The following is a 21,674-nucleotide window of genomic DNA, read 5'->3' on the forward strand; positions in this document are numbered from 1 at the left end:
CGTGCACCTGTGTCATAAGTAAAGGGCCGGCTGGCTTGACCGTTAAAGGGTGCTGTAACCCCCAAAGTACACTCCAGTCCAAACCACAAAAAAATAATTTTCTGTGTTTGTGAATTGTCTGCGCAGTAGCCGCACGTGCATCAACAAAGTAGTGGCAAGCGTGCGCCTGTGTCATAAGTAAAGGGCCGGCTGGCTTAACCGTTAATGGGTGCTGTAACCCCCAAAGTACACTCCAGTCCAAACCAAAAAAAATTATTTTCTGTGTTTGTGAATTGTGTGCGCAGTAGCCGCACGTGCATCAACAAAGTAGTGCCAAGCGTGCGCCTGTGTCATAAGTAAAGGGCCGGCTGGCTTGACCGTTAAAGGGTGCTGTAACCCCCAAAGTACTCTCCAGTCCAAATCAAAAAAAAAAATTATTTTCTGTGGTTGTGAATTGTGTGCGCAGTAGCCGCACGTGCATCAACAAAGTAGTGCCAAGCGTGCGCCTGTGTCATAAGTAAAGGGCCGGCTGGCTTTACCGTTAAAGGGTGCTGTAACCCCCAAAGTACACTCCAGTCCAAACCTAAAAAAATATAATTTTCTGTGTTTGTGAATTGTGTGCGCAGTAGCCGCACGTGCATCAACAAAGTAGTGCCAAGCGTGCGCCTGTGTCATAAGGAAAGGGCCAGCTGGCTTGACCGTTAAAGGGTGCTGTAACCCCCAAAGTACACTCCAGTCCAAACAAAAAAAAAAATTATTTTCTGTGTTTGTGAATTGTGTGCGCAGTAGCCGCACGTGCATCAACAAAGTAGTGCCAAGCATGCGCCTGTGTCATAAGTAAAGGGCCGGCTGGCTTGACTGTTAATGGCTGCTGTAACCCCAAAAGTACACTCCAGTCCAAACCAAAAAAAAAATTATTTTCTGTGTTTGTGAATTGTGTGCGTAGTAGCCGCACGTGCATCAACAAAGTAGTGCCAAGCGTGCGCCTGTGTCATAAGTAAAGGGCCGGCTGGCTTGACCGTTAAAGGGTGCTGTAACCCCCAAAGTACACTCCAGTCCAAACCAAAAAAAAAATTATTTTCTGTGTTCGTGAATTGTGTGCGCAGTAGCCGCACGTGCATCAACAAAGTAGTGCCAAGCGTGCGCCTGTGTCATAAGTAAAGGGCCGGCTGGCTTGACCGTTAAAGGGTGCTGTAACCACCAAAGTACACTCCAGTCCAAACCAAAAAAAAAATTATTTTCTGTGTTTGTGAATTGAGTGCGCAGTAGCCGCACGTGCATCAACAAAGTAGTGCCAAGCGTGCGCCTGTGTCATAAGTAAAGGGCCAGCTGGCTTGACCGTTAAAGGGTGCTGTAACCCCCAAAGTACACTCCAGTCCAAACCAAAAAAAAAATTATTTTCTGTGTTTGTGAATTGTGTGCGCAGTAGCCGCACGTGCATCAACAAAGTAGTGCCAAGCATGCGCCTGTGTCATAAGTAAAGGGCCGGCTGGCTTGACTGTTAATGGCTGCTGTAACCCCAAAAGTACACTCCAGTCCAAACCAAAAAAAAAATTATTTTCTGTGTTTGTGAATTGTGTGCGCAGTAGCCGCACGTGCATCAACAAAGTAGTGCCAAGCGTGCGCCTGTGTCATAAGTAAAGGGCCGGCTGGCTTGACCGTTAAAGGGTGCTGTAACCCCCAAAGTACACTCCAGTCCAAACCAAAAAAAAAATTATTTTCTGTGTTTTTGAATTGTGTGCGCAGTAGCAGCATGTGCATCAACAAAGTAGTGCCAAGCGTGCGCCTGTGTCATAAGTAAAGGGCCAGCTGGCTTGACTGTTAAAGGGTGCTGTAACCCCCAAAGTACACTCCAGTCCAAACCAAAAAAAAAATTATTTTCTATGTTTGTGAATTGTGTGCGCAGTAGCCGCACGTGCATCAACAAAGTAGTCCCAAGCGTGCGCCTGTGTCATAAGTAAAGGGCCAGCTGGCTTGACTGTGAAAGGGTGCTGTAACCCCCAAAGTACACTCCAGTCCAAACCAAAAAAAAAATTATTTTCTGTGTTTGTGAATTGTGTGCGCAGTAGCCGCACGTGCATCAACAAAGTAGTGCCAAGCGTGCGCCTGTGTCATAAGTAAAGGGCCGGCTGGCTTGACCGTTAAAGGGTGCTGTAACCCCCAAAGTACACTCCAGTCCAAACCAAAAAAAAATTTATTTTCTGTGTTTGTGAATTGAGTGCGCAGTAGCCGCACGTGCATCAACAAAGTAGTGCCAAGCGTGCGCCTGTGTCATAAGTAAAGGGCCAGCTGGCTTGACCGTTAAAGGGTGCTGTAACCCCCAAAGTACACTCCAGTCCAAACCCAAAAAAATATTATTTTCTGTGTTTGTGAATTGTGTGCGCAGTAGCCGCACGTGCATCAACAAAGTAGTGCCAAGCGTGCGCCTGTGTCATAAGTAAAGGGCCGGCTGGCTTGACCATTAAAGGGTGCTGTAACCCCCAAAGTACACTCCAGTCCAAACCAAAAAAAAAATTATTTTCTGTGTTTGTGAATTGTGTGCGCAGTAGCCGCATGTGCATCAACAAAGTAGTGCCAAGCGTGCGCCTGTGTCATAAGTAAAGGGCCGTCTGGCTTGACCGTTAAAGGGTGCTGTAACCCCCAAAGTACACTCCAGTCCAAACCAAAAAAAAAATTATTTTCTGTGTTTGTGAATTGTGTGCGCAGTAGCCGCACGTGCATCAACAAAGTAGTGGCAAGCGTGCGCCTGTGTCATAAGTAAAGGGCCGGCTGGCTTGACTGTTAAAGGGTGCTGTAACCCCCAAAGTACACTCCAGTCCAAACCAAAAAAAAAATTATTTTCTGTGTTTGTGAATTGTGTGCGCAGTATCCGCACGTGCATCAACAAAGTAGTGCCAAGCGTGCGCCTGTGTCATAAGTAAATGGCCGGCTTGCTTGACCGTTAAAGGGTGCTGTAACCCCCAAAGTACACTCCAGTTCAAACCAAAAAAAAAATTATTTTCTGTGTTTGTGAGTTGTGTGCGCAGTAGCCGCACGTGCATCAACAAAGTAGTGCCAAGCGTGCGCCTGTGTCATAAGTAAAGGGCCGGCTAGCTTGACCGTTAAAGGGTGCTGTAACCCCCAAAGTACACTCCAGTCCAAACCAAAAAAAAAATTATTTTCTGTGTTTGTGAGTTGTGTGCGCAGTAGCCGCACGTGCATCAACAAAGTAGTGCCAAGCGTGCGCCTGTGTCATAAGTAAAGGGCCGGCTGGCTTGTCCATTAAAGGGTGCTGTAACCCCTACAGTACACTCCAGTCCAAACCAAAAAAAAAATAATTTTCTGTGTTTGTGAATTGTGTGCGCAGTAGCCGCATGTGCATCAACAAAGTAGTGCCAAGCGTGCGCCTGTGTCATAAGTAAAGGGCCGTCTGGCTTGACCGTTAAAGGGTGCTGTAACCCCCAAAGTACACTCCAGTCCAAACCAAAATAAAAATTATTTTCTGTGTTTGTGAATTGTGTGCGCAGTAGCCGCACGTGCATCAACAAAGTAGTGCCAAGCGTGCGCCTGTGTCATAAGTAAAGGGCCGGCTAGCTTGACCGTTAAAGGGTGCTGTAACCCCCAAAGTACACTCCAGTCCAAACCAAAAAAAAAATTATTTTCTGTGTTTGTGAGTTGTGTGCGCAGTAGCCGCACGTGCATCAACAAAGTAGTGCCAAGCGTGCGCCTGTGTCATAAGTAAAGGGCCGGCTGGCTTGACCATTAAAGGGTGCTGTAACCCCTACAGTACACTCCAGTCCAAACCAAAAAAAAAATAATTTTCTGTGTTTGTGAATTGTGTGCGCAGTAGCCGCATGTGCATCAACAAAGTAGTGCCAAGCGTGCGCCTGTGTCATAAGTAAAGGGCCGTCTGGCTTGACCGTTAAAGGGTGCTGTAACCCCCAAAGTACACTCCAGTCCAAACCAAAAAAAAAATTATTTTCTGTGTTTGTGAATTGTGTGCGCAGTAGCCGCACGTGCATCAACAAAGTAGTGCCAAGCGTGCGCCTGTGTCATAAGTAAAGGGCCGGCTGGCTTGACTGTTAAAGGGTGCTGTAACCCCCAAAGTACACTCCAGTCCAAACCAAAAAAAAAATTATTTTCTGTGTTTGTGAATTGTGTGCGCAGTAGCCGCACGTGCATCAACAAAGTAGTGCCAAGCGTGCGCCTGTGTCATAAGTAAAGGGCCGGCTGGCTTGACCGTTAAAGGTGCTGTAACCCCCAAAGTGCACTCCAGTCCAAACCAAAATAAAAATTATTTTCTGTGTTTGTGAATTGTGTGCGCAGTAGCCGCACGTGCATCAACAAAGTAGTGCCAAGCGTGCACCTGTGTCATAAGTAAAGGGCCGGCTGGCTTGACCGTTAAAGGGTGCTGTAACCCCCAAAATACACTCCAGTCCAAACCAAAAAAAAAATTATTTTCTGTGTTTGTGAATTGTGTGCGCAGTAGCCGCACGTGCATCAACAAAGTAGTGCCAAGCGTGCACCTGTGTCATAAGTAAAGGGCCGGCTGGCTTGACCGTTAAAGGGTGCTGTAACCCCCAAAGTACACTCCAGTCCAAACCAAAAAAAAATTATTTTCCGTGTTTGTGAATTGTGTGCGCAGTAGCTGCACGTGCATCAACAAAGTAGTGCCAAGCGTGCGCCTGTGTCATAAGTAAAGGGCCGGCTGGCTTGACCGTTAAAGGGTGCTGTAACCCCCAAATTACACTCCAGTCCAAACCAAAAAAAAAAAAATTTCTGTGTTTGTGAATTGTGTGCGCAGTAGCCGCACGTGCATCAATAAAGTAGTGCCAAGCGTGCGCCTGTGTCATAAGTAAAGGGCCGGCTGGCTTGACCATTAAAGGGTGCTGTAACCCCCAAAGTACACTCCAGTCCAAACCAAAAAAAAAATTATTTTCTGTGTTTGTGAATTGTGTGCGCAGTAGCCGCACGTGCATCAACAAAGTAGTGCCAAGCGTGCACCTGTGTCATAAGTAAAGGGCCGGCTGGCTTGACCGTTAAAGGGTGCTGTAACCCCCAAAATACACTCCAGTCCAAACCAAAAAAAAAATTATTTTCTGTGTTTGTGAATTGTGTGCGCAGTAGCCGCACATGCATCAACAAAGTAGTGCCAAGCGTGCGCCTGTGTCATAAGTAAAGGGCCGGCTGGCTTGACCGTTAAAGGGTGCTGTAACCCCCAAAGTACACTCCAGTCCAAACCAAAAAAAAATTATTTTCTGTGTTTGTGAATTGTGTGCGCAGTAGCTGCACGTGCATCAACAAAGTAGTGCCAAGCGTGCGCCTGTGTCATAAGTAAAGGGCCGGCTGGCTTGACCGTTAAAGGGTGCTGTAACCCCCAAAGTACACTCCAGTCCAAACCAAAAAAAAAAAAAATTTCTGTGTTTGTGAATTGTGTGCGCAGTAGCCGCACGTGCATCAACAAAGTAGTGCCAAGCGTGCGCCTGTGTCATAAGTTTAGGGCCGGCTGGCTTGACCATTAAAGGGTGCTGTAACCCCCAAAGTACACTCCAGTCACAACCAAAAAAAAAATTATTTTCTGTGTTTGTGAATTGTGTGCGCAGTAGCCGCACGTGCATCAACAAAGTAGTGCCAAGCGTGCGCCTGTGTCATAAGTAAAGGGCCGGCTGGCTTGACCGTTAAAGGGTGCTGTAACCCCCAAAGTACACTCCAGTCCAAACCAAAAAAAAAATTATTTTCTGTGATTGTGAATTGTGTGCGCAGTAGCCGCACGTGCATCAACAAAGTAGTGCCAAGCGTGCGCCTGTGTCATAAGTAAAGGGCCATCTGGCTTGACTGTTAAAGGGTGCTGTAACCCCCAAAGTACACTCCAGTCTAAACCTAAAAAAATATAATTTTCTCTGTTTGTGAATTGTGTGCGCAGTAGCCGCACGTGCATCAACAAAGTAGTGCCAAGCGTGCGCCTTTGTCATAAGTAAAGGGCCAGCTGGCTTGACCGTTAAAGGGTGCTGTAACCCCCAAAGTACACTCCAGTCCAAACCAAAAAAAAAATTATTTTCTGTGTTTGTGAATTGTGTGCGCAGTAGCCGCACGTGCATCAACAAAGTAGTGCCAAGCGTGCGCCTGTGTCATAAGTAAAGGGCTGGCTGGCTTGACCGTTAAAGGGTGCTGTAACCCCCAAAGTACACTCCAGTCCAAACCCAAAAAAAAAATATTTTCTGTGTTTGTGAATTGTGTACGCAGTAGCCGCACGTGCATCAACAAAGTAGTGCCAAGCGTGCGCCTGTGTCATAAGTAAAGGGCCGGCTGGCTTGACCGTTAAAGGGTGCTGTAACCCCCAAAGTACACTCCAGTCCAAACCAAAAAAAAAATTATTTTCTGTGTTTGTGAATTGTGTGCGAAGTAGCCGCACGTGCATCAACAAAGTAGTGCCAAGCGTGCGCCTTTGTCATAAGTAAAGGGCCAGCTGGCTTGACCGTTAAAGGGTGCTGTAACCCCCAAAGTACACTCCAGTCCAAACCCAAAAAAATATGATTTTCTGTGTTTGTGAATTGTGTGCGCAGTAGCCGCACGTGCATCAACAAAGTAGTGCCAAGCTTGCGCCTGTGTCATAAGTAAAGGGCCGGCTGGCTTGACCGTTAAAGGGTGCTGTAACCCCCAAAGTACACTCCAGTCCAAACCAAAAAAAAAAATATTTTCTGTGTTTGTGAATTGTGTACGCAGTAGCCGCACGTGCATCAACAAAGTAGTGCCAAGCGTGCGCCTGTGTCATAAGTAAAGGGCCGGCTGGCTTGACCGTTAAAGGGTGCTGTAACCCCCAAAGTACACTCCAGTCCAAACCCCAAAAAAACATTATTTTCTGTGTTTGTGAATTGTGTGCGCAGTAGCCGCACGTGCATCAACAAAGTAGTGCCAAGCGTGCACCTGTGTCATAAGTAAAGGGCCGGCTGGCTTGACCGTTAAAGGGTGCTGTAACCCCCAAAATACACTCCAGTCCAAACCAAAAAAAAAATTATTTTCTGTTTGTGAATTGTGTGCGCAGTAGCCGCACGTGCATCAACAAAGTAGTGCCAAGCGTGCGCCTGTGTCATAAGGAAAGGGCCAGCTGGCTTGACCATTAAAGGGTGCTGTAACCCACGTGCATCAACAAAGTAGTGCCAAGCGTGCGCCTGTGTCATAAGTAAAGGGCCGGCTGGCTTGACCGTTAAAGGGTGCTGTAACCCCCAAAGTACACTCCAGTCCAAACCAAAAAAAAAATTATTTTCTGTGTTTGTGAATGGTGTGCGCAGTAGCCGCATGTGCATCAGCAAAGTAGTGCCAAGCGTGCGCCTGTGTCATAAGTAAAGGGCTGGCTGGCTTGACTGTTAATGGGTGCTCTAACCCCCAAAGTACACTCCAGTCCAAACCAAAAAAAAAATTATTTTCTGTGTTTGTGAATTTTGTGCGCAGTAGCCGCACGTGCATCAACAAAGTAGTGCCAAGTGTGCGCCTGTGTCATAAGTAAAGGGCCGGCTGGCTTGACCGTTAAAGGGTGCTGTAACCCCCAAAGTACACTCCAGTCCAAACCAAAAAAAAAATTATTTTCTGTGTTTGTGAATTGTGTGCGCATTAGCCGCACGTGCATCAACAAAGTAGTGCCAAGCGTGCGCCTGTGTCATAAGTAAAGGGCCGGCTGGCTTGACAGTTAAAGGGTTCTGTAACCCACAAAGTACACTCCAGTCCAAACCAAAAAAAAAATTATTTTCTGTGTTTGTGAATTGTGTGCGCAGTAGCTGCACGTGCATCAACAAAGTTGTGGCAAGCTTGCTCCTGTGTCATAAGTAAAGGGCCAGCTGGCTTGACCGTTAAAGGGTGCTGTAACCCCCAAAGTACACTCCAGTCCAAACCAAAAAATAAATTATTTTCTGTGTTTGTGAATTGTGTGCGCAGTAGCCGCACGTGCATCAACAAAGTAGTGCCAAGTGTGCGCCTGTGTCATAAGTAAAGGGCCGGCTGGCTTGACCGTTAAAGGGAGCTGTAACCCCCAAAGTACACTCCAGTCCAAACCAAAAAAATAATTATTTTCTGTGTTTGTGAATTGTGTGCGCAGTAGCTGCAGGTGCATCAACAAAGTAGTGCCAAGCGTGCGCCTGTGTCATAAGTAAAGGGCCGGCTGGCTTGACCGTTAAAGGGTGCTGTAACCCCCAAAGTACACTCCAGTCCAAACCAAAAAAAAAAATATTTTCTGTGTTTGTGAATTGTGTGCGCAGTAGCCGCACATGCATCAACAAAGTAGTGCCAAGCGTGCGCCTGTGTCATAAGTAAAGGGCCGGCTGGCGTGACCGTTAAAGGGTGCTGTAACCCCCAAAGTACACTCCAGTCCAAACCAAAAAAAAAAATATTTTCTGTGTTTGTGAATTGTGTGCGCAGTAGCTGCACATGCATCAACAAAGTAGTGCCAAGCGTGCGCCTGTGTCATAAGTAAAGGGCCGGCTGGCGTGACCGTTAAAGGGTGCTGTAACCCCCAAAGTACACTCCAGTCCAAACCAAAAAAAAATTATTTTCTGTGTTTGTGAATTGTGTGCGCAGTAGCCGCACGTGCATCAACAAAGTAGTGCCAAGCGTGCGCCTGTGTCATAAGTAAAGGGCTGGCTGGCTTGACCGTTAAAGGGTGCTATAACCCCCAAAGTACACTCCAGTCCAAACCAAAAAAAAAAAAATTTCTGTGTTTGTGAATTGTGTGCGCAGTAGCCGCACGTGCATGAACAAAGTAGTGCCAAGCGTGCGCCTGTGTCATAAGTAAAGGGCCGGCTGGTGTGACCGTTAAAGGGTGCTGTAACCCCCAAAGTACACTCCAGTCCAAAAAAAAAAAAAAATTATTTTCTGTGTTTGTGAATTGTGTGCGCAGTAGCCGCACGTGCATCAACAAAGTAGTGCCAAGCGTGCGCCTGTGTCATAAGTAAAGGGCCGGCTGGCTTGACCGTTAAAGGGTGCTGTAACCCCCAAAGTACACTCCAGTCCAAACCAAAAAAAAATGATTTTCTGTGTTTGTGAATTGTGTGCGCAGTAGCCGCACGTGCATCAACAAAGTAGTGGCAAGCGAGCGCCTGTGTCATAAGTAAAGGGCCAGCTGGCTTGACTGTTAAAGGGTGCTGTAACCCCCAAAGTACACTCCAGTCCAAACCAAGAAAAAAATAATTTTCTGTGTTTGTGAATTGTGTGCGCAGTAGCCGCACGTGCATCAACAAAGTAGTGCCAAGCGTGCGCCTGTGTCATAAGTAAAGGGCCGGCTGGCTTGACAGTTAAAGGGTGCTGTATCCCCCAAAGTACACTCCAGTCCAAACCAAAAAAAAAATTATTTTCTGTGTTTGTGAATTGTGTGCGCAGTAGCCGCACGTGCATCAACAAAGTAGTGCCAAGCGTGCGCCTGTGTCATAAGTAAAGGGCCGGCTGGCTTGACCATTAAAGGGTGCTGTAACCCCCAAAGTACACTCAAGTCCAAACCAAAAAAAAAAAAATTTCTGTGTTTGTGAATTGTGTGCGCAGTAGCCGCACGTGCATCAACAAAGTAGTGCCAAGCGTGCGCCTGTGTCATAAGGAAAGGGCCAGCTGGCTTGACCATTAAAGGGTGCTGTAACCCACGTGCATCAACAAAGTAGTGCCAAGCGTTCGCCTGTGTCATAAGTAAAGGGCCGGCTGGCTTGACCGTTAAAGGGTGCTGTAACCCCCAAAGTACACTCCAGTCCAAACCAAAAAAAAAATTATTTTCTGTGTTTGTGAATGGTGTGCGCAGTAGCCGCATGTGCATCAACAAAGTAGTGCCAAGCGTGCGCCTGTGTCATAAGTAAAGGGCTGGCTGGCTTGACTGTTAATGGGTGCTCTAACCCCCAAAGTACACTCCAGTCCAAACCAAAAAAAAAATTATTTTCTGTGTTTGTGAATTGTGTGCGCAGTAGCCGCACGTGCATCAACAAAGTAGTGCCAAGTGTGCGCCTGTGTCATAAGTAAAGGGCCGGCTGGCTTGACCGTTAAAGGGTGCTGTAACCCCCAAAGTACACTCCAGTCCAAACCAAAAAAAAAATTATTTTCTGTGTTTGTGAATTGTGTGCGCATTAGCCGCACGTGCATCAACAAAGTAGTGCCAAGCGTGCGCCTGTGTCATAAGTAAAGGGCCGGCTGGCTTGACAGTTAAAGGGTTCTGTAACCCACAAAGTACACTCCAGTCCAAACCAAAAAAAAAATTATTTTCTGTGTTTGTGAATTGTGTGCGCAGTAGCTGCACGTGCATCAACAAAGTAGTGGCAAGCTTGCTCCTGTGTCATAAGTAAAGGGCCAGCTGGCTTGACCGTTAAAGGGTGCTGTAACCCCCAAAGTACACTCCAGTCCAAACCAAAAAATAAATTATTTTCTGTGTTTGTGAATTGTGTGCGCAGTAGCCGCACGTGCATCAACAAAGTAGTGCCAAGTGTGCGCCTGTGTCATAAGTAAAGGGCCGGCTGGCTTGACCGTTAAAGGGAGCTGTAACCCCCAAAGTACACTCCAGTCCAAACCAAAAAAATAATTATTTTCTGTGTTTGTGAATTGTGTGCGCAGTAGCCGCACGTGCATCAACAAAGTAGTGCCAAGCGTGCACCTGTGTCATAAGTAAAGGGCCGGCTGGCTTGACCGTTAAAGGGTGCTGTAACCCCCAAAGTACACTCCAGTCCAAACCAAAAAAAAATATATTTTCTGTGTTTGTGAATTGTGTGCGCAGTAGCCGCACATGCATCAACAAAGTAGTGCCAAGCGTGCGCCTGTGTCATAAGTAAAGGGGCCGGCTGGCGTGACCGTTAAAGGGTGCTGTAACCCCCAAAGTACACTCCAGTCCAAACCAAAAAAAAATTATTTTCTGTGTTTGTGAATTGTGTACGCAGTAGCCGCACGTGCATCAACAAAGTAGTGCCAAGCGTGCGCCTGTGTCATAAGTAAAGGGCTGGCTGGCTTGACCGTTAAAGGGTGCTATAACCCCCAAAGTACACTCCAGTCCAAACCAAAAAAAAAAAAATTTCTGTGTTTGTGAATTGTGTGCGCAGTAGCCGCACGTGCATGAACAAAGTAGTGCCAAGCGTGCGCCTGTGTCATAAGTAAAGGGCCAGCTGGTGTGACTGTTAAAGGGTGCTGTAACCCCCAAAGTACACTCCAGTCCAAACCAAAAAAAAAATTATTTTCTGTGTTTGTGAATTGTGTGCGCAGTAGCCGCACGTGCATCAACAAAGTAGTGCCAAGCGTGCGCCTGTGTCATAAGTAAAGGGCCGGCTGGCTTGACCGTTAAAGGGTGCTGTAACCCCCAAAGTACACTCCAGTCCAAACCAAAAAAAAATTATTTTCTGTGTTTGTGAATTGTGTGCGCAGTAGCCGCACGTGCATCAACAAAGTAGTGGCAAGCGAGCGCCTGTGTCATAAGTAAAGGGCCGGCTGGCTTGACTGTTAAAGGGTGCTGTAACCCCCAAAGTACACTCCAGTCCAAACCAAGAAAAAAATAATTTTCTGTGTTTGTGAATTGTGTGCGCAGTAGCCGCACGTGCATCAACAAAGTAGTGCCAAGCGTGCGCCTGTGTCATAAGTAAAGGGCCGGCTGGCTTGACCGTTAAAGGGTGCTGTATCCCCCAAAGTACACTCCAGTCCAAACCAAAAAAAAATTATTTTCTGTGTTTGTGAATTGTGTGCGCAGTAGCCGCACGTGCATCAACAAAGTAGTGCCAAGCGTGCGCCTGTGTCATAAGTAAAGGGCCGGCTGGCTTGACCATTAAAGGGTGCTGTAACCCCCAAAGTACACTCAAGTCCAAACCAAAAAAAAAAAATTTCTGTGTTTGTGAATTGTGTGCGCAGTAGCCGCATGTGCATCAACAAAGTAGTGCCAAGCGTGCGCCTGTGTCATAAGTAAAGGGCCGCTGGCTTGACCGTTAAAGGGTGCTGTAACCCCCAAAGTACACTCCAGTCCAAACCAAAAAAAAAATGATTTTCTGTGTTTGTGAATTGTGTGCGCAAGTAGCCGCACGTGCATCAACAAAGTAGTGCCAAGCGTGCGCCTGTGTCTTAAGTAAAGGGCCGGCTGGCTTGACCGTTAAAGGGTGCTATAACCCCCAAAGTACACTCCAGTCCAAACCAAAAAAAAAATTATTTTCTGTGTTTGTGAATTGAGTGCGCAGTAGCCGCACGTGCATCAATAAAGTAGTGCCAAGCGTGCGCCTGTGTCATAAGTAAAGGGCCGGCTGGCTTGTCCGTTAAAGGGTGCTGTAACCCCCAAAGTACACTCCAGTCCAAACCAAAAAAAAAATAATTTTCTGTGTTTGTGAATTGTGTGCGCAGTAGCCGCATGTGCATCAACAAAGTAGTGCCAAGCGTGCGCCTGTGTCATAAGTAAAGGGCCGTCTGGCTTGACCGTTAAAGGGTGCTGTAACCCCCAAAGTACACTCCAGTCCAAACCAAAAAAAAATTATTTTCTGTGTTTGTGAATTGTGTGCGCAGTAGCCGCACGTGCATCAACAAAGTAGTGCCAAGCGTGCGCCTGTGTCATAAGTAAAGGGCCGGCTGGCTTGACCGTTAAAGGGTGCTGTAACCCCCAAAGTACACTCCAGTCCAAACCAAAAAAAAAATTATTTTCTGTGTTTGTGAATTGTGTGCGCAGTAGCCGCACGTGCATCAACAAAGTAGTGCCAAGCGTGCGCCTGTGTCATAAGTAAAGGGCCGGCTGGCTTGCCGTTAAAGGTGCTGTAACCCCCAAAGTGCACTCCAGTCCAAACCAAAAAAAAAATTATTTTCTGTGTTTGTGAATTGTGTGCGCAGTAGCCGCACGTGCATCAACAAAGTAGTGCCAAGCGTGCACCTGTGTCATAAGTAAAGGGCCGGCTGGCTTGACCGTTAAAGGGTGCTGTAACCCCCAAAATACACTCCAGTCCAAACCAAAAAAAAAATTATTTTCTGTGTTTGTGAATTGTGTGCGCAGTAGCCGCACGTGCATCAACAAAGTAGTGCCAAGCGTGCACCTGTGTCATAAGTAAAGGGCCGGCTGGCTTGACCGTTAAAGGGTGCTGTAACCCCCAAAGTACACTCCAGTCCAAACCAAAAAAAAATTATTTTCCGTGTTTGTGAATTGTGTGCGCAGTAGCTGCACGTGCATCAACAAAGTAGTGCCAAGCGTGCGCCTGTGTCATAAGTAAAGGGCCGGCTGGCGTGACCGTTAAAGGGTGCTGTAACCCCCAAAGTACACTCCAGTCCAAACCAAAAAAAAATGATTTTCTGTGTTTGTGAATTGTGTGCGCAGTAGCCGCACGTGCATCAACAAAGTAGTGGCAAGCGAGCGCCTGTGTCATAAGTAAAGGGCCGGCTGGCTTGACTGTTAAAGGGTGCTGTAACCCCCAAAGTACACTCCAGTCCAAACCAAGAAAAAAATAATTTTCTGTGTTTGTGAATTGTGTGCGCAGTAGCCGCACGTGCATCAACAAAGTAGTGCCAAGCGTGCGCCTGTGTCATAAGTAAAGGGCCGGCTGGCTTGACAGTTAAAGGGTGCTGTATCCCCCAAAGTACACTCCAGTCCAAACCAAAAAAAAAATTATTTTCTGTGTTTGTGAATTGTGTGCGCAGTAGCCGCACGTGCATCAACAAAGTAGTGCCAAGCGTGCGCCTGTGTCATAAGTAAAGGGCCGGCTGGCTTGACCATTAAAGGGTGCTGTAACCCCCAAAGTACACTCAAGTCCAAACCAAAAAAAAAAAAATTTCTGTGTTTGTGAATTGTGTGCGCAGTAGCCGCATGTGCATCAACAAAGTAGTGCCAAGCGTGCGCCTGTGTCATAAGTAAAGGGCCGGCTGGCTTGACCGTTAAAGGGTGCTGTAACCCCCAAAGTACACTCCAGTCCAAACCAAAAAAAAAATGATTTTCTGTGTTTGTGAATTGTGTGCGCAGTAGCCGCACGTGCATCAACAAAGTAGTGCCAAGCGTGCGCCTGTGTCTTAAGTAAAGGGCCGGCTGGCTTGACCGTTAAAGGGTGCTATAACCCCCAAAGTACACTCCAGTCCAAACCAAAAAAAAAATTATTTTCTGTGTTTGTGAATTGAGTGCGCAGTAGCCGCACGTGCATCAACAAAGTAGTGCCAAGCATGCGCCTGTGTCATAAGTAAAGGGCCGGCTGGCTTGACCATTAAAGGGTGCTGTAACCCCCAAAGTACACTCCAGTCCAAACCAAAAAAAAAATTATTTTCTGTGTTTGTGAATTGTGTGCGCAGTAGCCGCACGTGCATCAACAAAGTAGTGCCAAGCGTGCGCCTGTGTCATAAGTAAAGGGCCATCTGGCTTGACCATTAAAGGGTGCTGTAACCCCCAAAGTACACTCCAGTCCAAACCAAAAAAAAAATTATTTTCTGTGTTTGTGAATTGTGTGCGCAGTAGCCGCACGTGCATCAACAAAGTAGTGCCAAGCGTGCGCCTTTGTCATAAGTAAAGGGCCGGCTGGCTTGACCGTTAAAGGGTGCTGTAACCCCCAAAGTACACTCCAGTCCAAACCCCAAAAAAAAATATTTTCTGTGTTTGTGAATTGTGTACGCAGTAGCCGCACGTGCATCAACAAAGTAGTGCCAAGCGTGCGCCTGTGTCATAAGTAAAGGGCCGGCTGGCTTGACCGTTAAAGGGTGCTGTAACCCCCAAAGTACACTCCAGTCCAAACCAAAAAAAAAATTATTTTCTGTGTTTGTGAATTGTGTGTGAAGTAGCCGCACGTGCATCAACAAAGTAGTGCCAAGCGTGCGCCTTTGTCATAAATAAAGGGCCAGCTGGCTTGACCGTTAAAGGGTGCTGTAACCCCCAAAGTACACTCCAGTCCAAACCAAAAAAAATATGATTTTCTGTGTTTGTGAATTGTGTGCGCAGTAGCCGCACGTGCATCAACAAAGTAGTGCCAAGCTTGCGCCTGTGTCATAAGTAAAGGGCCGGCTGGCTTTACCGTTAAAGGGTGCTGTAACCCCCAAAGTACACTCCAGTCCAAACCAAAAAAAAAAATATTTTCTGTGTTTGTGAATTGTGTACGCAGTAGCCGCACGTGCATCAACAAAGTAGTGCCAAGCGTGCGCCTGTGTCATAAGTAAAGGGCCGGCTGGCTTGACCGTTAAAGGGTGCTGTAACCCCCAAAGTACACTCCAGTCAAAACCCCAAAAAAACATTATTTTCTGTGTTTGTGAATTGTGTGCGCAGTAGCCGCACGTGCATCAACAAAGTAGTGCCAAGCGTGCGCCTGTGTCATAAGTAAAGGGCCGGCTGGCTTGACCGTTAAAGGGTGCTGTAACCCCCAAAGTACACTCCAGTCCAAACCAAAAAAAAAATTATTTTCTGTGTTTGTGAATTGTGTGCGCAGTAGCCGCACGTGCATCAACAAAGTAGTGCCAAGCGTGCGCCTGTGTCATAAGGAAAGGGCCAGCTGGCTTGACCATTAAAGGGTGCTGTAACCCACGTGCATCAACAAAGTAGTGCCAAGCGTGCGCCTGTGTCATAAGTAAAGGGCCGGCTGGCTTGACCGTTAAAGGGTGCTGTAACCCCCAAAGTACACTCCAGTCCAAACCAAAAAAAAAATTATTTTCTGTGTTTGTGAATGGTGTGCGCAGTAGCCGCATGTGCATCAACAAAGTAGTGCCAAGCGTGCGCCTGTGTCATAAGTAAAGGGCTGGCTGGCTTGACTGTTAATGGGTGCTCTAACCCCCAAAGTACACTCCAGTCCAAACCAAAAAAAAAATTATTTTCTGTGTTTGTGAATTGTGTGCGCAGTAGCCGCACGTGCATCAACAAAGTAGTGCCAAGTGTGCGCCTGTGTCATAAGTAAAGGGCCGGCTGGCTTGACCGTTAAAGGGTGCTGTAACCCCCAAAGTACACTCCAGTCCAAACCAAAAAAAAAATTATTTTCTGTGTTTGTGAATTGTGTGCGCATTAGCCGCACGTGCATCAACAAAGTAGTGCCAAGCGTGCGCCTGTGTCATAAGTAAAGGGCCGGCTGGCTTGACAGTTAAAGGGTTCTGTAACCCACAAAGTACACTCCAGTCCAAACCAAAAAAAAAATTATTTTCTGTGTTTGTGAATTGTGTGCGCAGTAGCTGCACGTGCATCAACAAAGTAGTGGCAAGCTTGCTCCTGTGTCATAAGTAAAGGGCCAGCTGGCTTGACCGTTAAAGGGTGCTGTAACCCCCAAAGTACACTCCAGTCCAAACCAAAAAATAAATTATTTTCTGTGTTTGTGAATTGTGTGCGCAGTAGCCGCACGTGCATCAACAAAGTAGTGCCAAGTGTGCGCCTGTGTCATAAGTAAAGGGCCGGCTGGCTTGACCGTTAAAGGGAGCTGTAACCCCCAAAGTACACTCCAGTCCAAACCAAAAAAATAATTATTTTCTGTGTTTGTGAATTGTGTGCGCAGTAGCCGCACGTGCATCAACAAAGTAGTGCCAAGCGTGCACCTGTGTCATAAGTAAAGGGCCGGCTGGCTTGACCGTTAAAGGGTGCTGTAACCCCCAAAGTACACTCCAGTCCAAACCAAAAAAATATATATTTTCTGTGTTTGTGAATTGTGTGCGCAGTAGCCGCACATGCATCAACAAAGTAGTGCCAAGCGTGCGCCTGTGTCATAAGTAAAGGGCCGGCTGGCGTGACCGTTAAAGGGTGCTGTAACCCCCAAAGTACACTCCAGTCCAAACCAAAAAAAAATTATTTTCTGTGTTTGTGAATTGTGTACGCAGTAGCCGCACGTGCATCAACAAAGTAGTGCCAAGCGTGCGCCTGTGTCATAAGTAAAGGGCTGGCTGGCTTGACCGTTAAAGGGTGCTATAACCCCCAAAGTACACTCCAGTCCAAACCAAAAAAAAAAAAATTTCTGTGTTTGTGAATTGTGTGCGCAGTAGCCGCACGTGCATGAACAAAGTAGTGCCAAGCGTGCGCCTGTGTCATAAGTAAAGGGCCGGCTGGTGTGACCGTTAAAGGGTGCTGTAACCCCCAAAGTACACTCCAGTCCAAACCAAAAAAAAAATTATTTTCTGTGTTTGTGAATTGTGTGCGCAGTAGCCGCACGTGCATCAACAAAGTAGTGCCAAGCGTGCGCCTGTGTCATAAGTAAAGGGCCGGCTGGCTTGACCGTTAAAGGGTGCTGTAACCCCCAAAGTACACTCCAGTCCAAACCAAAAAAAAATGATTTTCTGTGTTTGTGAATTGTGTGCGCAGTAGCCGCACGTGCATCAACAAAGTAGTGGCAAGCGAGCGCCTGTGTCATAAGTAAAGGGCCGGCTGGCTTGACTGTTAAAGGGTGCTGTAACCCCCAAAGTACACTCCAGTCCAAACCAAGAAAAAAATAATTTTCTGTGTTTGTGAATTGTGTGCGCAGTAGCCGCACGTGCATCAACAAAGTAGTGCCAAGCGTGCGCCTGTGTCATAAGTAAAGGGCCGGCTGGCTTGACCGTTAAAGGGTGCTGTATCCCCCAAAGTACACTCCAGTCCAAACCAAAAAAAAAATTATTTTCTGTGTTTGTGAATTGTGTGCGCAGTAGCCGCACGTGCATCAACAAAGTAGTGCCAAGCGTGCGCCTGTGTCATAAGTAAAGGGCCGGCTGGCTTGACCATTAAAGGGTGCTGTAACCCCCAAAGTACACTCAAGTCCAAACCAAAAAAAAAAAAATTTCTGTGTTTGTGAATTGTGTGCGCAGTAGCCGCATGTGCATCAACAAAGTAGTGCCAAGCGTGCGCCTGTGTCATAAGTAAAGGGCCGGCTGGCTTGACCGTTAAAGGGTGCTGTAACCCCCAAAGTACACTCCAGTCCAAACCAAAAAAAAAATGATTTTCTGTGTTTGTGAATTGTGTGCGCAGTAGCCGCACGTGCATCAACAAAGTAGTGCCAAGCGTGCGCCTGTGTCTTAAGTAAAGGGCCGGCTGGCTTGACCGTTAAAGGGTGCTATAACCCCCAAAGTACACTCCAGTCCAAACCAAGAAAAAAATTATTTTCTGTGTTTGTGAATTGAGTGCGCAGTAGCCGCACGTGCATCAATAAAGTAGTGCCAAGCGTGCGCCTGTGTCATAAGTAAAGGGCCGGCTGGCTTGTCCATTAAAGGGTGCTGTAACCCCCAAAGTACACTCCAGTCCAAACCAAAAAAAAAATAATTTTCTGTGTTTGTGAATTGTGTGCGCAGTAGCCGCATGTGCATCAACAAAGTAGTGCCAAGCGTGCGCCTGTGTCATAAGTAAAGGGCCGTCTGGCTTGACCGTTAAAGGGTGCTGTAACCCCCAAAGTACACTCCAGTCCAAACCAAAAAAAAAATTATTTTCTGTGTTTGTGAATTGTGTGCGCAGTAGCCGCACGTGCATCAACAAAGTAGTGCCAAGCGTGCGCCTGTGTCATAAGTAAAGGGCCGGCTGGCTTGACCGTTAAAGGGTGCTGTAACCCCCAAAGTACACTCCAGTCCAAACCAAAAAAAAAATTATTTTCTGTGTTTGTGAATTGTGTGCGCAGTAGCCGCACGTGCATCAACAAAGTAGTGCCAAGCGTGCGCCTGTGTCATAAGTAAAGGGCCGGCTGGCTTGACCGTTAAAGGTGCTGTAACCCCCAAAGTGCACTCCAGTCCAAACCAAAAAAAAAATTATTTTCTGTGTTTGTGAATTGTGTGCGCAGTAGCCGCACGTGCATCAACAAAGTAGTGCCAAGCATGCACCTGTGTCATAAGTAAAGGGCCGGCTGGCTTGACCGTTAAAGGGTGCTGTAACCCCCAAAATACACTCCAGTCCAAACCAAAAAAAAAATTATTTTCTGTGTTTGTGAATTGTGTGCGCAGTAGCCGCACGTGCATCAACAAAGTAGTGCCAAGCGTGCACCTGTGTCATAAGTAAAGGGCCGGCTGGCTTGACCGTTAAAGGGTGCTGTAACCCCCAAAGTACACTCCAGTCCAAACCAAAAAAAAATTATTTTCCGTGTTTGTGAATTGTGTGCGCAGTAGCTGCACGTGCATCAACAAAGTAGTGCCAAGCGTGCGCCTGTGTCATAAGTAAAGGGCCGGCTGGCTTGACCGTTAAAGGGTGCTGTAACCCCCAAAGTACACTCCAGTCCAAACCAAAAAAAAATAAAATTTCTGTGTTTGTGAATTGTGTGCGCAGTAGCCGCACGTGCATCAATAAAGTAGTGCCAAGCGTGCGCCTGTGTCATAAGTAAAGGGCCGGCTGGCTTGACCATTAAAGGGTGCTGTAACCCCCAAAGTACACTCCAGTCCAAACCAAAAAAAAAATTATTTTCTGTATTTGTGAATTGTGTGCGCAGTAGCCGCACGTGCATCAACAAAGTAGTGCCAAGCGTGCACCTGTGTCATAAGTAAAGGGCCGGCTGGCTTGACCGTTAAAGGGTGCTGTAACCCCCAAAATACACTCCAGTCCAAACCAAAAAAAAAATTATTTTCTGTGTTTGTGAATTGTGTGCGCAGTAGCCGCACGTGCATCAACAAAGTAGTGCCAAGCGTGCGCCTGTGTCATAAGTAAAGGGCCGGCTGGCTTGACCGTTAAAGGGTGCTGTAACCCCCAAAGTACACTCCAGTCCAAACCAAAAAAAAATTATTTTCTGTGTTTGTGAATTGTGTGCGCAGTAGCTGCACGTGCATCAACAAAGTAGTGCCAAGCGTGCGCCTGTGTCATAAGTAAAGGGCCGGCTGGCTTGACCGTTAAAGGGTGCTGTAACCCCCAAAGTACACTCCAGTCCAAACCAAAAAAAAAAAAATTTCTGTGTTTGTGAATTGTGTGCGCAGTAGCCGCACGTGCATCAACAAAGTAGTGCCAAGCGTGCGCCTGTGTCATAAGTAAAGGGCCGGCTGGCTTGACCATTAAAGGGTGCTGTAACCCCCAAAGTACACTCCAGTCACAACCAAAAAAAAATTTATTTTCTGTGTTTGTGAATTGTGTGCGCAGTAGCCGCACGTGCATCAACAAAGTAGTGCCAAGCGTGCGCCTGTGTCATAAGTAAAGGGCCGGCTGGCTTGACCGTTAAAGGGTGCTGTAACCCCCAAAGTACACTCCAGTCCAAACCAAAAAAAAAATTATTTTCTGTGTTTGTGAATTGTGTGCGCAGTAGCCGCATGTGCATCAACAAAGTAGTGCCAAGCGTGCGCCTGTGTCATAAGTAAAGGGCCATCTGGCTTGACCGTTAAAGGGTGCTGTAACCCCCAAAGTACACTCCAGTCCAAACCAAAAAAAAAATTATTTTCTGTGTTTGTGAATTGTGTGCGCAGTAGCCGCATGTGCATCAACAAAGTAGTGCCAAGCGTGCGCCTTTGTCATAAGTAAAGGGCCGGCTGGCTTGACCGTTAAAGGGTGCTGTAACCCCCAAAGTACACTCCAGTCCAAACCCAAAAAAAAAATATTTTCTGTGTTTGTGAATTGTGTACGCAGTAGCCGCACGTGCATCAACAAAGTAGTGCCAAGCGTGCGCCTGTGTCATAAGTAAAGGGCCGGCTGGCTTGACCGTTAAAGGGTGCTGTAACCCCCAAAGTACACTCCAGTCCAAACCAAAAAAAAAATTATTTTCTGTGTTTGTGAATTGTGTGTGAAGTAGCCGCACGTGCATCAACAAAGTAGTGCCAAGCGTGCGCCTTTGTCATAAATAAAGGGCCAGCTGGCTTGACCGTTAAAGGGTGCTGTAACCCCCAAAGTACACTCCAGTCCAAACCAAAAAAAATATGATTTTCTGTGTTTGTGAATTGTGTGCGCAGTAGCCGCACGTGCATCAACAAAGTAGTGCCAAGCTTGCGCCTGTGTCATAAGTAAAGGGCCGGCTGGCTTGACCGTTAAAGGGTGCTGTAACCCCCAAAGTACACTCCAGTCCAAACCAAAAAAAAAAATATTTTCTGTGTTTGTGAATTGTGTACGCAGTAGCCGCACGTGCATCAACAAAGTAGTGCCAAGCGTGCGCCTGTGTCATAAGTAAAGGGCCGGCTGGCTTGACCGTTAAAGGGTGCTGTAACCCCCAAAGTACACTCCAGTCCAAACCCCAAAAAAACATTATTTTCTGTGTTTGTGAATTGTGTGCGCAGTAGCCGCACGTGCATCAACAAAGTAGTGCCAAGCGTGCGCCTGTGTCATAAGTAAAGGGCCGGCTGGCTTGACCGTTAAAGGGTGCTGTAACCCCCAAAGTACACTCCAGTCCAAACCAAAAAAAAAATTATTTTCTGTGTTTGTGAATTGTGTGCGCAGTAGCCGCACGTGCATCAACAAAGTAGTGCCAAGCGTGCGCCTGTGTCATAAGGAAAGGGCCAGCTGGCTTGACCATTAAAGGGTGCTGTAACCCACGTGCATCAACAAAGTAGTGCCAAGCGTGCGCCTGTGTCATAAGTAAAGGGCCGGCTGGCTTGACCGTTAAAGGGTGCTGTAACCCCCAAAGTACACTCCAGTCCAAACCAAAAAAAAAATTATTTTCTGTGTTTGTGAATGGTGTGCGCAGTAGCCGCATGTGCATCAACAAAGTAGTGCCAAGCGTGCGCCTGTGTCATAAGTAAAGGGCTGGCTGGCTTGACTGTTAATGGGTGCTCTAACCCCCAAAGTACACTCCAGTCCAAACCAAAAAAAAAATTATTTTCTGTGTTTGTGAATTGTGTGCGCAGTAGCCGCACGTGCATCAACAAAGTAGTGCCAAGTGTGCGCCTGTGTCATAAGTAAAGGGCCGGCTGGCTTGACCGTTAAAGGGTGCTGTAACCCCCAAAGTACACTC

At 47.0% G+C, this 21,674-nt stretch overlaps 1 protein-coding gene across 1 annotated transcript in view; it reads left to right on the forward strand.

Moving 5' to 3' along the window:
• Positions 1–21,674, forward strand: part of LOC148476936 (uncharacterized) — a 346,314-nt gene that overhangs the window by 240,212 nt on the left and 84,428 nt on the right. The window lies entirely within an intron of this gene.

Source organism: Taudactylus pleione, unplaced genomic scaffold, assembly GCF_031769625.1.
Source record: "Taudactylus pleione unplaced genomic scaffold, aTauple2 ptg000762l, whole genome shotgun sequence".
In the NCBI taxonomy this organism is placed as follows: Eukaryota; Metazoa; Chordata; class Amphibia; order Anura; family Myobatrachidae; genus Taudactylus; species Taudactylus pleione.